This window comes from Rhinatrema bivittatum, chromosome 8, assembly GCF_901001135.1.
Source record: "Rhinatrema bivittatum chromosome 8, aRhiBiv1.1, whole genome shotgun sequence".
NCBI classification, from domain to species: Eukaryota; Metazoa; Chordata; class Amphibia; order Gymnophiona; family Rhinatrematidae; genus Rhinatrema; species Rhinatrema bivittatum.
The window spans coordinates 150,036,434-150,050,531 of record NC_042622.1 but is presented as its reverse complement, the minus strand read 5'-3'; positions in this window follow the sequence as shown (position 1 = coordinate 150,050,531).

Sequence of the window (14,098 nt, the reverse complement as noted above, 5' to 3'; positions counted from 1 at the left end):
AGTAGCTTAGGTAGCATAACCCTTGTCCGGTAAACCTAGACTTTGCTAACGCAATTCGTTAGCGATTTCAGAGACCTTAAATATCCGGTGCGGATGACGTCATCTCAGGGGGACGCCCCTGAGGTTCGTGCCACTGCTGGTACTTCAGTCGGGGCCGCACTGTGCGTGTGCCCCTAGGCTCCGGAGGAACATGGCGGTGTGCAGCGTCCAGCCGGTCCGGGGACGCCGGAGGAAGATGGCATGAGGACGCCACGGCAGCCAAACTTCTCACAGGCAAAGAGGGAGTCGCCAAAGCGCTAAGCTGGGCGAAGTGGAGACTTCGGGCAGTGACGATCGCAACACCGGGGGTGGGGGGGGGGCATCTCTTACAATTTGGCTAAAGAGCTGCCTCCTCTCCACCCGATACAACTTTTGGGCAACAACTGCTGTACTTGCGTCTACTGTCCTGTCTACTATTAGGGTTGTCCTTGAAAGGGGGGGGGGGGGGGGGGCTGGGGTCCAAATCGGGAACAAAAAAAATCACCAATGACGGGGGAAGAGCACTCGATTAACGAAACCGCAAGGGTTTCTGAGGTTTGGCGAGGAGACAGGATAAGCATAAACCTCATTCCAAAACTGGTTAAGACACGAGAAATAACATTGGAAACGGTTTAGAGTGCCTTGGTAACACTAGAGAAATCGATTGCATCATTAACTTTAGCTTTAACCAGTAACCAGGAGAATATTAAAAAGATTGAACCTTTTGTAGCTCAACATGAGGCCAAGATTAATGATTTGGATATAAAAATTGCTGCGATGCAAGGAGTACAGCAGAATTTGGTGAAATCTGAGTTGGAGACTTCTAGAAAGTTAGAGAATTTGGAGAATTCTCAGAGGTACTTGAACTTAAGAGTTTTGAATTTTCCTCAAGTAAGGTTGATCCCCTTGAGGGATCAATTTAAAAAATATCTATTGGAAATTTTGCAAGTCTCCCCAGAAGCAATTCCTCCAATTGTAAATATTCACTACATAACTAATATGACACCAGTTAACCCACCCTTGAATGTAGGATACAACGTAACAGCTTTTCTTGAAACATCAATGGAGCAGCAGATTGAATCCCGAGGAACAGTCTTGATTTCCTTTGTTTTTCCCACAGACAAAGATATGATATTGAAATTATTTCTACGTAACAGGGAAAAGATGTTCTACGGGCAAAAGATCTGGATGTTTCCTGAAATTACTAAAGTGACACAAATTCGAAGAAAAAAGATGCTGGAGATGTGTCAAGAGGCAAGGTTGATGGGGGCCAGGAATAAACTATAAGATACCCCTGCATATGCGATTTAAATTGGAATAATGCTAGCTACATTTTCTTTGAACCGGATCATTTACGTGTATTTTTGGATAGCCATAAGAACGAGGGGAGTAATGCCTAACCGCCTCGAGCTAGAAAGATAGTACTGTAACCTCCTTATTTTCTTCTTATGTAACTAGTGAATAGATAATGTTCCATTATACCTTGGATCTCTCAGATTTCTGTTTAACAGTTGACATGATGGGAGTAGGATGAAAACTTTATGGGGTAGATTTACAAAAAATGCGCGTTCGCGTACTTTTGTTGGCGCACCAGTTGCAAACAAAAGTACGCTGGATTTTAGTAGATACTCGCGTAGCTGCGCATATCTGCTAAAATCCAGGATCGGCGCGCGCAAGGCTGCCGATTTTGTGCAGCCGGCGCGCGCCAAGCCGCGCAGCCTGCCTCCGTTCCCTCCGAGGCCGCTCCGAAATCGGAGCGGCCTCGGAGGGAACTCGCTTTCACCCTCCCCTCACCTTCCCCTCCCTTCCTCTATCTAACCCACCCCCCGGCCCTATCTAAACCCCCCCCCTACCTTTGTCCGGGGATTTACGCCTCCCGGAGGGAGACGTAAATCCCCGCGCGCCAGCAGGCCGCTAGCGCGCCGAGACGCAACCTGGGGGCGGTTCCGGAGGGCGCGGCCACGCCCCCGGACCGCCCCGGGCCAAAACCACGCCCCTGGGCCCGCCCCCGAAATGCCGTGTCCCGCCCCCAAAACGCCGCATCGATCGGCCCCGCCCCGACACGCCCCTGACACGCCCCCCTCGAAAAACCCCGGGACTTACGCGAGTCCCGGGGCTCTGCGCGCGCCGGCGCGCAAGGCCCTGCTCGCATAAATCCGGGCGGATTTACGCGAGCAGGGCTTTTAAAACCCGCCCCTATATGAATAATAGTTTTCTTCTTTGGTATATATTTCTTGATGTGTTTATGAAAAGGAAATTTTTTCTGTATATCATGTTAAAATTATATAAATAAAGAATTATAAAAAAAAAAAAATCACCAATGGTGCCAACCAGCAAAAAGGAAGCATTGCAGCCCTTTCCTCTGTCTGCAGTCAGAAGAAGAAACATCTGCCTCCTGCTCCCTCCCCCACCCCCTGGCAGTCAGAGGGTACAGCCCATGGAGCTGCAACAAGTAGCATCAGCCTTCCACAGCCCCTTTCCCAGCAGTCAGAAGAAGCATGGCCACAGAGCTACAAGAAGCTGCACCTCCCACCCCACTACCCAGCATCAGCCTTCCCCGCCCCTCCCTGGCATCCGCGGAGCCACAGGACGCTGCACCTGCCTCTCATCCCAGCAGTCAAGAGGAGCGCGGCCCGCAAGGATGAAAGAATCAGTATCTGCCTTCCGCTTTCCTCTCCTCCCCTTCCCTGCGGCCGCGGAGCCACAGGAAGAAGCATTGGCCTCTCAACTCCCTTTCCTGTCTCAGCAGTCAGGAGGAGCACAGGCTGCATGCTTGCAAGAAACATTGACCTCCCCAACACTCTCTTCTCCCCCCCCCCCCCCCCCCCCAGAGGTTAGGAAGACCATGGCCTGCAGGGCGGAAAGAAGCAGCATCTGCCTCTCATTCCCACTTCCCTTCTCCACAGTCATGAGCAGGAGCAGCAAGGCCCGTAGAGTAGAAGCAAGGGGAAGAGTCTAGGGGCTGTCCTGGCTGAAGGAGGAGGCTGCTGCTACTGCTGCTGCTGCTTCCCCTTGTTCTTCCAGAGGGGGAAACAAGTGAAAGAGCATGAGAGACAAGAGTGTGACTGTGTGGTATGACTGAGCATGAGAGACCACATGTGTGTGTGTATGTGTCTGTATGATTGAGCATATGAGACACAACATGTACGTGTGTATGATTGAGCATATGAGACACAACATGTACATGTGTATGATTAAGCATGAGACAGATCAAGTATGTATGCATGTATGATTGAGCATGACAGACAGCACACACGTGTGTATAAGACTGAGCATGTGTGGGTATACGACTGAGTATGAATGGCAGTGTGTGTGTGTATGTATGATTGAGCATGTGAGACAGAGTGTGTGTGTGTGTGTGTATCTTTTGAGCATCTGAGAGAGCCTCTGTGTATGCGTGTGTGTATATGATTGAGCATGTGACAGCTGTGCGTGCAGTGAAGGATATAGGATTTTGCCACTCCTGGGTACTGTTGGTTCTGTGGCCTTCCCTCCCCCTCACTCTGCCACACCACCACCACCACCACAAGGTCAGGCAACAGGGAGCAGAAAGACAAAGTTTCTTGCGGCAACTCATGGGTAGATTTTGTGGCAAAAAATAAAAAAATTCTGAATCACATTGGAAAACATTTCTATCTTTTATATTATAAAATTGGAGTACTTTTCCAACCTTGCTTGTGTCTGTATGCTTTTTTTTTTATTGGGTGAGGAAAAGAGATCTCAAGCATCAGTAGAGAGATGAAATCTCAGGGATAGAGATAGGAGAAGGAGAGGAGGAGGATCAGGAATAGGGAGAAGAGAAGGTGAGAGTTACTGGGGATAGAGGGGAGGAGTGTGAGAAGGAAAGAGGACCAGGGATGAGGGGAAGAGAGCAAGAGAAGACCAGGGATGAAGAGGAGGGGAGATGGAGAAGACTGAGGAAAAGGGGGAGCAGGGGAAAAGAGGAATCTGAGATAGGGGATGAGAAGGGAGAGGAAGAGAGGGTCTGGGATTGAATAGGAGAGAAAGGAGTGGGTTCCAGGATTTGAGGGAATGAATCCGAGGTCAAAGAAGAGAGGATCTGAAGTGAATTGATAGGAATGCGGGAAGGGGTGTCCCTCTCATGCTTCAGTCTTCATCCATCTTGTACCCCCTTTCTAATCTCCCATCCAGTCTGGCAAACTGGAACCAGTCCCTGCTCTCTCTGACACCCAATAACACTGCCCCTTCCCCTGTTCCCCAGCTGATCCTCTCTCCTCACCCCTCAGTAATCTACACTCAACCACACCTAACTGCTCCAAAATGACCCTTCTTTGCTCTGTCTACTCCAGATTTATTTCCTGTACATCCTGTTCCCTGCAGGCTACCTGGGAGGGATGGTTCAGATCAGGAAACAGAAGGCTATTCTCTGCTGATTGAGAGTTAGCGCAGCTGGAAAGCAGTAAATCTTCAAACGGCCTGCTGTTCCCCAGATTTTTCCATCCTAAGCACAGGCCTCTGTATGTATGTGTGTATGATTGAGCATGTAAAACAGAGTGTGTGAGTGTGTGTGTATGACTGAGCATGTGAGATCCTCTGTGTATGCATGTGTGTATATGATGGAGCATGTGAGAGAGAGGAGAAAGTTTATGAACAACCTTCACCCCTCTGCAAATCCATGGCAATCTCAGTGCATCTGGAAATAAAAAATTCCCAAGTATGGAAAGTAGGGATTTAATTTATTGGGTGTTGTTTGATGTATCTAATGATTTGAAATATTTTATTGCCATTTGGAGATAAGTATTTAATTATTGGATGCTCTATTTGTCAGCTGTTTTGAAATATTTATTTTTTATATTAGTATGGTTTAATATTATGATAGATGTTTTATATTTCAGATTTTATTGTTTGATATTTTATGACAAATGGTAATGTTTCTGTTTTTCCAATGTTGCACTATGGTTTCCAGTTCTGTATATTTCTATTTATACTTTATGGTCTCTCTATTCTGGTTTTGGTGAGGGGCTGTTTGTATTCTATTCATATGATCGAGGAAAGGTATTCTGCTAGAATATACTTTCTGTGTAGGGATCAATAGAAGCCTGGCTTGTTCTGTTTTCCAAATAGGACCACAATGATTAGAAAAATAAAATGTCCAGACAGCAAGAGTAGAAAAAGCATGATATATTCAGTTTAGTGAAAAGAACATGCTGTTGTGCTCAGGGGTGGACCCTTGTCCTGGGGCAGGGGAGAACGGCTCCCTGGTAGGGACCAGGAAGCACCTGCCCCCCAGGGGGTGAAGCACTGGAGGAGACAGAGGCTTGGATGAGCTTCACCACTGGAAGCCCGAGGTCCCCCTGGGTGGAGTCCGTAGGGACCCGGGCCACTTGGACTTAGGTGGGCCTTGCAGGGTCTCCTGGAGAGGTGGTAGAGAGGCGTGCCCACGGACAGCAAGGGAGCATGGTCAGACTCGAGACTGAAGGTCAGGTGTAGCAAGGAGGACCAAAACAGCGTAGGCGATGAAAAGGCAAGGGACAGAGCCAGAATCAGGAGACGTGGTCAATCAGGCAGAGGTCAGAATCCAAGGGTCAGTCCGAGGAGTAGTCAATGAGGCAGAGGTCAGATTCCGGAGGTCAGATGAGATCAAGAGGCAGGCAGCAGCAGAGATGATGAGGAACAGGCTGAGGTCAGTACCAGAGAGACAGTCCAAGGGTACTACCTGGGAGACGAACAGACAGACACAGGAACAGAGGGATGCTGGAACAGTAGGATGAAGGAACAAGGCTGGAACAGTAGGATCCTGGAACAAGGCTGGAACGAGACTGAAACAAGGCTTAGGACGCAGTGACAATCTAGCACACAATGCCGACCCGATTGCCAAGGCAAGAAAGTGCAGGCAGGAACTTCCTTATATTGAGCATTCAATCAGGGCTCGCCGCAGAGCTAAGACCCGCCCCTGGCCCTACAAGAGACCCGAGCGGAGCGTGCACGCATGCGAAGGGGCATGGCCAACACCACTGGAGACGCCAAACTCCAGCATGAAGCCTGGCACGCAATAGAAGGCCCGCCGACCGCCGCCGTGGGACGCCAAGGCCTGGAGGAGCTCGTGGCTGCTGCTCGGTAGGCCGACCTGTGGCCTGCAGAGGAACCAACGAGGTGAGCACGTAACAGTACCCCCCCCCTCCCCCTTTCTAGGCCTCCCTCTACGCGGTCTAGGCTTCTCAGGATAAGTCCTGTGGAAGGTTCTAAGGAGCTCCTTATCGACAATGTTGTGGGAAGGTTCCCATGAGTTCTCCTTAGCCCCATAACCCTCCCAGGCTAAGAGGTATTCCCATCTACCTCAACGCCGATGGACGTCAAGGACCTCTCTAACCTGGAGAGTTGAGTCAGGTTCAGTAGAGATCCGTAGTGGTGAAGGGTCTCTACGAGAGGGCAAGGAGAGGACAAAGGGCTTCAACAGAGAGACATGGAACGTGTTGTGGATACCCATGGCACGAGGCAGCTGGAGCTGATAAGACACTGCTCTCACTCTTCGAAGCACCGGAAACGGGTCGATGTACTTGGGGGTCAGGTGATGAGAAGGGAGTCTCAACCTTATGTATCGGGTGCTTAACCATACCTTCTGCCCAGGACAGAAGAGTGGAGCGGGACGTCTATGGGCATCGGAAGTACGCTTGGAACGTTCAGCGGCCTGTGAAAGGTGCTCTTTGACTTGATTCCACACTTGCCGAATGGTGTGGGCCATGGTGTGGGCCATGGACAGCTGGAGAGGGAACAGTCAGCGGGATTTGAAGTGGTAGCCGAGTTTGTTGTCCGAATACCATGGAGAATGGAGATACATCGGTGGCAGCCGCGACGTGGGTATTGTGCGACAACTCAGCCCAGGGTAATAACTCAGACCAGTTGTCCTGCTGGTCATTCACGAAGGAATGGAGGAATATCTTTAAAGTTCGGTTGGTCCTTTCAGCTTGACCATTGGCCTGTGGGTGATAGGCAGACATGAAATTCAAGGCAATGTTGAACTTTTTACATAGGGAGTGCCAGTACCTGGCGGCAAACTATGGTCCTCAATCGGATATAATTTCCTTAGGAAGTCCATGGAGACGGAAGATGTTTCTCAAAAACAACTTGGCTAATTCTGGGGGCGATAGGAGGCCTGGCAAGGGAATGAACTGACCCATTTTCGAAAAACGGTCGATGATGACCCAGATTATGGTATTGTTCTGGGATGGAGGCAAGTCTGTGATAAAGTCCGTTGAGATGCTGGACCATGGCTCAGTGGGTGCTGGAAGTGGTTGGAGTAGGCCACAAGGCCGTCTGGTAGGCGGCTTCTGTTGGGCACAGATGGGACAGGAATCCACATAATTACGAGAGTCTTGCACCATGTTGGGACACCAGTAGTATCTCCGCAACATCTCTAGGGTCCTGGCACGACCCAGGTGTCCTGCCAATTTGGAATCATGAGCCCATCTCAGAACTCATTCACGTAATCTATGTGGAATGACGGTTTTCCCAGCTGGGACTGTAGTGGTCACGGCAAGGGATACACAGGCAGGATCTATGATGTATCTGTGTACATCAGGAACATCCTCAGGTTCAAAGGATCTTGATAGTGCATCAGCACAGAGGTTCTTGGAAGCTGGGCGATAACGTAGAATGAAGTTGAACCATTCAAAGAAGAGCGCCCATCGGGCTTGTCGAGGATTCAACAGTTGAGCTTCTTTAAGGTGCTCAAGATTCTTATGGTTGGTGAAAATCGTAAATTGGTGTTGAGCCCCTTCCAACCAGGGGTGCCACTCTTGCAGTGCCAACTTGATGGTGAGAAGTTCTCGGTCACCAATGGTGTAGCATTGCTCGGTAGGAGAGAACTTGTGTGAGTAGAATGAGCAAGGTTTCAATTTACCCTTGGGAGAAAACTGGCTTAAGACGGCTCCTGCTCCAATTGCAGAGGTGTCGACTTTGACAATGAATGGACATCTGGGATCTGGATGCTGATGACAAGGGCCGGAATAAAAGCCTCCTTGAGCATCTGAAAGGCGGCTTGTGCTTTGGGAGTCCACACATGAGTGTTAGCCCCTTTCTGGGTCATGGCGGTCAGCGGAGCCGCTAGGGTAGAATAATTGGCAATGAAGCTCCGGTAATAATTGGTGAAGCCAAGGAAACGTTGTAAGGACCATAAGCCTACTGCCTGGGGCCAGTCTCGGATCCCTTGGACTTTATCTGGGTCCATGGAGAAACCTCGATCAGATATGATGTACCCCAGGAAGGGTAAGTGGTTTCGCTCGAAGAGGCACTTCTCTAACTTAGCATAGAGATGGTTTTCTCATAGACATTGGAGGACAGTCCAGACATGGTCTCGATGGGATTCAAGGTCTTTTGAAAAGATCAGAATATCATCAAGATAAATGACTATGAATGAGTACAAGAGATCCCAGAGTATTTCTTTCATAAGGCGTTGAAAGACCGCTGGGGCATTCATAACCCAAAGGGCATCACGGTATACTCATAGTGACCATCCCTTGTCTTGAATGCTGTTTTCCGGATGTCTTCAGGTTGGATGCGTACCAGATTGTACGCACCCTTCAGATCCAACTTGGTGAAGATCCATGCCCCTTGGAGGCAGTCAAACAGCTCGTTGATAAGGGGCAAGGGATATCAGTCCTTGCAGGTTATGGCGTTAAGCCCTCTGTAGTCAATACAAGGGTGTAACCCACCGTCCTTTTTCTTGATGAAGAAAAAGCCCGCTCCAGCAGGAGAATCAGAGGGACGAATTAACCCTTTTGCTAGGTTCTCTTTGATATACTCAGTCATGGCTAGGATTTCTGGGTGAGACAATGGATAAGTTCTGCCCTTGGGAGGCGTGGTGCCCGGCAGAAGTTCTATGGGGCAATTGAACTTGCGTAACGGAGGCAAGGTATCCACCTTCTGTTTCGAGAAGATGTCTTCGAAGTCAACATACTGAGTAGACAACCCAGTTAGGGTAGTAAATTTCAGAACGGAAACTACTGGAGATACTTGACATTAACATGTCTTCTGGCATTTGGAGCCCCACTGCACCAACTGCACGGAATGCCAATCGAACTGGGGTTCATGGGCCTGGAGCCAGGGCAGCCCCAGGATAATCGGATGTGTAGTACGTTTTAACGCATAGAAGGACATCTCCTCCTCGTGGAGAGCGCCCACGGTGATACGGACAGCCATTGTTCGATGGGTGATGAGCCCAGGAAGATGTTCTACTTGAATGGAGACGATGCGAAGAGTCACATCTAAAGGCTGCAGAGGGATGTTCAGGAGCTTGACAATGTCATCCATGATGAAGCTGCCACTTGCTCCTGTATCGCAAGAGCAGTGGTGGCGAAGGAGTGGGCCTCGATGCCCAGAGACACGGGAAGAAGGAGTTGGGGGACGGTGACAGTAGCGCCTAGGCTTGGGACCCCCGCCGGGCTCAGGCATTGCAGTTTTCCGGACGAGCCGGACAGGACTGCCGAAGATGTCTGGAAGTGCCACAGTAAAGTCAAAGATCCTCCTTCCTCCGATGGAGATGTTCGGTCAGAGACAGTCGCTCACGGTTCATTTCCATAGATTCCACCACGGAAAAGAGCAGTGGTGCTGGAGTCTTGGCTGGAGGACTCTGGGCACGTGTGGGATGCGGTGCAGGAGAGCGGGAAGCCTTTACTTCTAGATGCCTTTGCTGGAGACGATGGTCGATCTTCCCGGTGAGGGAAATCAGGTCCTCTAGAGACGTGGGAGTCTCACGGACAGAGAGTTTATGGTTTAGAGGTGTTTGAGTGGATTATTGGGTACCGTGGAGATGATCACGCCCACAGGGAGGAGCCCTGTGGGGAGCCACAGTACTAGGCCAGACTCGGGACACACAAACACAGAGATTTGTCTTTTATTAATCAGCTGATTTTTTCACCAGAGGAGGCAGTAGTGAGGTGATCCAGAGATAGCAGTCCAGGGATCCTCGGCAGAGGAGATCCATCTCACAGAGATAGTATGGGGAGATCCGGTTGCAGGTTCCCAATGCAGCAGAGCTGTAGATGAGACAGACTGACAAAGTTAGATTACTCACTAAGATGCTAGCTGTATAGGTGGCGATTCCAGCAGGCAGAAATAGTTGGTTACAGGCACTGAGCAGGGAGAGCAGGCCCTCGAGGAGCGAGAACCTGATCCCAGTAAGGCACCTGAAAGAAAGCAAAGGGCCCCCGAGGAGCGGGTACCCAGGTTAGAGAATTACCCCAAAGGGAAGAGAGAGCTTCCAGCGGCAGCAAGGAAGCGGCAGAGAAGCTCAGACCGGAGGCTTTCCATCCATTCATGATCCCATCAAGATCCTTGCTAACTCGATGAGCTAACAAACAAGGGCAGGCTAAAGACCCGGATGGCGTGACATCACTCGAGGGGGATGCCCCCGTGGTTCCCGCCATGACGTGGATAAAGATGTGGGTGGCATGTGTACACGCACCCTAGGAGGCCCTCAGGAGAAAAATGGCACAAGGCCTTGCCATTGCCATTCCGGGGACGCTGGAGAGAGCGGCATGCAGCCATCTTCCCGAAGCCAGTGGGGAGAGCAGAGAGAAAGGTGAGGCACAAAGGTCGAAGCCATCTGAGACCGACGGACGCAACAGAGTTCATCTTTGAGAGCGCTGGAGAGTCAATCTAGGAAGATGGCTTGTAGACAATCTTCTTGCCACCCGAGCTCAGTAGCCAGGGTCCTGAACTCCACCATATACTCAGAGAGGGTTCGTGACCCTTGACGAAGGTGAAGTAGATCATGGCTGGCTACAGCTTGGCGGCCTGGTCTCTGAAAGTCTGTTTGAAGAGAGCAACAAACTCAGATAACTTGGAAAGTATGGGATCAGAGTGTTCCTGTAGGGGAGAGACCCATGCAAGAACCTTCCCTTCCAGGCGGGAAAGGATGAAGGTCACTTTGGTAATCTCCTTCAAGAACAAGGAGGGTTGCAGTGCAAATTGCATGAAGCACTGATTGAGGAAGCCACGACAGGAACGTGGATCCCCATTATATCGAGGAGGTGCAGGGAGGGCCAACGATGCTTTGGGTAGTACAGAGGCTGATAGGCCCATGAGATTGGCCAAAGCTGTATCTCGCAGCTGTGAACGAAGCTCTTCCACCAAAGAGGCTAGAGATTCCAAAGACCTGCGATGTTCTTGGACTGTGGCGGCCAAACCCAGTAGGGCCCTAGAGGCGTGAGACTTCGCCGAGTCCATGGCTTTGGCAATCTGTTGCGCTCAGCGGTGGACCCTTGTCCTGGGGCAGGGGACAACGGCTCCCTGGTAGGGACCAGGAAGCACCTGCCCCCAGGGGGCAGAGCACTGGAGGAGACAGAGGCTTGGATGAGCTTCACCACTGGAAGCCCGAGGTCCCCCCCCGGGTGGAGCCCATAGGGACCCGGGTCACTTTGACTTAGGTGGGCCTCGCAGGGTCTTCTAGAGTGGTAGTAGAAAGGCGTGCCCACAGACAACAAGGGAGAACCGTCGGACTCGAGACTGAAGGTTAGGTGTAGCAAGGAGGACCAGAACAGCGTAGGCGATGAGAAGGCAAGGGACAGAGCCAGAATCAGGAGACGTGGTCAATCAGGCAGAGGTCAGAATCCGAGAATCAGTCCGAGGAGTAGTCAACGAGGCAGAGGTCAGGTTCCGGAGGTCAGACGAGGTCACGAGGCAGGCTGAGGTCAGGAGGCAGGCAGCAGACAGAGATGACGAGGAACAGGCCAAGGTCAGTACCAGAGAGACAGTCCAAGGGTACTACCTGGGAGATGAACAGACAGACGCAGGAACAGAGGGACCCTGGAACAGTAGGATGCTGGAACGAGACTGGAACAAGACTGGAACAAGGTTTAGGACGCAGTGACAATCTAGCACACAAAGCCGACCTGATTGCCAAGGCAAGGAAGTGCAGGCAGGAACTTCCTTATATTGAGCATTCAATCAGGGCGCACCGCAGAGCTACGACCCACCCCTGGCCCTACAAGAAACCCGAGCGGAGCATGCGCCCGTGCGTAGGGGCATGGTCAATGCCACTGGAGACTCCAAACTCCAGCGTGAGGCCTGGCACGCAATGGAAGGCCCAGCAACTGCCGCCGCAGGACGCTGAGGCCTGGAGGAGCTCGCGGCTGCTGCTGGGGAGGCTGACCCGTGGCCTGCAGAGGAACCAACGTGGTGAGCAGGCCGTGCATGGACGAGGCACGTAACACATGCCAACTTTGGGAATGTGTAGCTCAAGATATTTATTTTGCACAATACAGGGGAAACAGAAATATATTTCATAAATATGTAGATTTCTCTGGATTTGCATGACATGCAACATCTGGCTTCTCTGGGTTTCCAGTTCAGTTTTTTAATGAAGGCTCATAGTACCAAGATCATACTGGTCCCAGTTGAGCTGGAAACCCTGAGGAGCAGGGGGAAAATAAAAGCTAAAGCACTCTGCATTTAATATAGTCTCCCAGCTCGGGGTGTTTTATGTTGTGTACAGGGTGAGGGCGCATTTTTTCACTTGGCCATAGGTGCCAAATGGCCTAGCTATGGCTCTGTTCTCACTCCCATGCTCTCTTGATCACATACACACTCAGACTTGTCACTCATACAGTATAAACACATTCTCTCTCTCTCTCTCTCACACACACACACACACACAGAGTTCTCATTCCTATGCTCTCTCTCTCTCTCTCACTCAATATAAGGAATTTTCGATCCCCGGTGTGCATAAAATCCAGGGGTTATGTGCCTGGTCGGGCTGTGTGCACACCAAGCACATTTTAGAAACGGCCCGGCCACACGCATATCCCCTAGTATGCGCAGAAGTGCCCAGCCAGCGACAAGGGGCGGGCCAGGGGGGGTGGGGAGAAGCAGGGGCCGACCGAGACAGCGGCCATTAGGCCCTGTCCCGGGGAAGTGAGCACCGGCAGCCGGCTGGCGCGCCAAATTTATTCTGCTAAGACGGAGCAGTAGAAACAAAACCAAAAAATTTGCCTAGCTAGGTAGGGGTTAGGGGTCGGGGAGGAGAGGAGAGGAGAGGAGAGGGGAGGGGAAAAGGTAGGAAGGGGGACAGGAAAGTTCCCTCCCAATTCGCTCCTTAACTGGAGTGGACCAGGAGGAAACTGGGGTAGGCCTACTTGCATCACTGCGCATTGTTTTTTAAAATTCCCCCCCCCCACACACACGTGCGAGTTGTGACCCACCCACACAAGTGCACACGGATATTAAAATCCAGCACACATGTGCGCATGGGAACTGTATTTTAAACATGCGCGCGGTGACGTGAGCACATTAAAAAATCAGGGAGTCCATGGGTGCATGCCAGGAACCGTGCGGACTTTTAAAAATCGACCCCTAAGGGAGAGGGATTGAGTACTAACTGATCTGGGTTCCTCAAGGACCAATGGGAAATACTGAATAAGAGTGAACACTGTGAATTTTGAAACAGAACTGGGATAAAGGAAACAGTGCTGCTAGCTTGCATGTGGGGAAGTGAATACAGAGAACTGGATTGAAATTTTGAGGTAATGTATTTTGCTGTTTGAAGTTTAAAATTCCAAATATTGAACTATTTTGAACTATTGCTAAGAGACAATACTTTTTTGAAGCCTGTGATAACTGAACTGATTCCACAACTGTATTATACTGGCTTTCTTCGTTTTGGAGCTCAAGTGATTGTTGTGGACAATGTGCTTTTTGAGTGCATTCTGCCCAGTCTGTCCTTACAGGGAAACCTGTCCCCAGCCCATGTCCAGAGACGGTGAGATATACCCCACCCTGGAAAAGTTACTCCATTTCTCCCCAGGGCTGGGAAGGTGGCCCTTTGGTACAGGAGCTACTCACTCTTTAAGATAATGGCTGGAGTCGTGTGTGATGTCTCCAGCCTCAGACCGCTTGCTATGCTGCAAAGCTTTAGTCATTAATAAGGTAGGTAGGACTTTGAGAAGGTAAAACAGTTATTCTATAATAAAGGGAACAAGGAGGGTAAACTGTTGGCACACAAATTGAAGTTTCTTTAGAATCAAATTTTATGACAAATATCCAAACCTTTATAGAGGAAACATCTTGTGACAGTGAAGGTTTTTTTTTTAAGGAGGAGCAAAATAGCCACTGTGATTTAAAA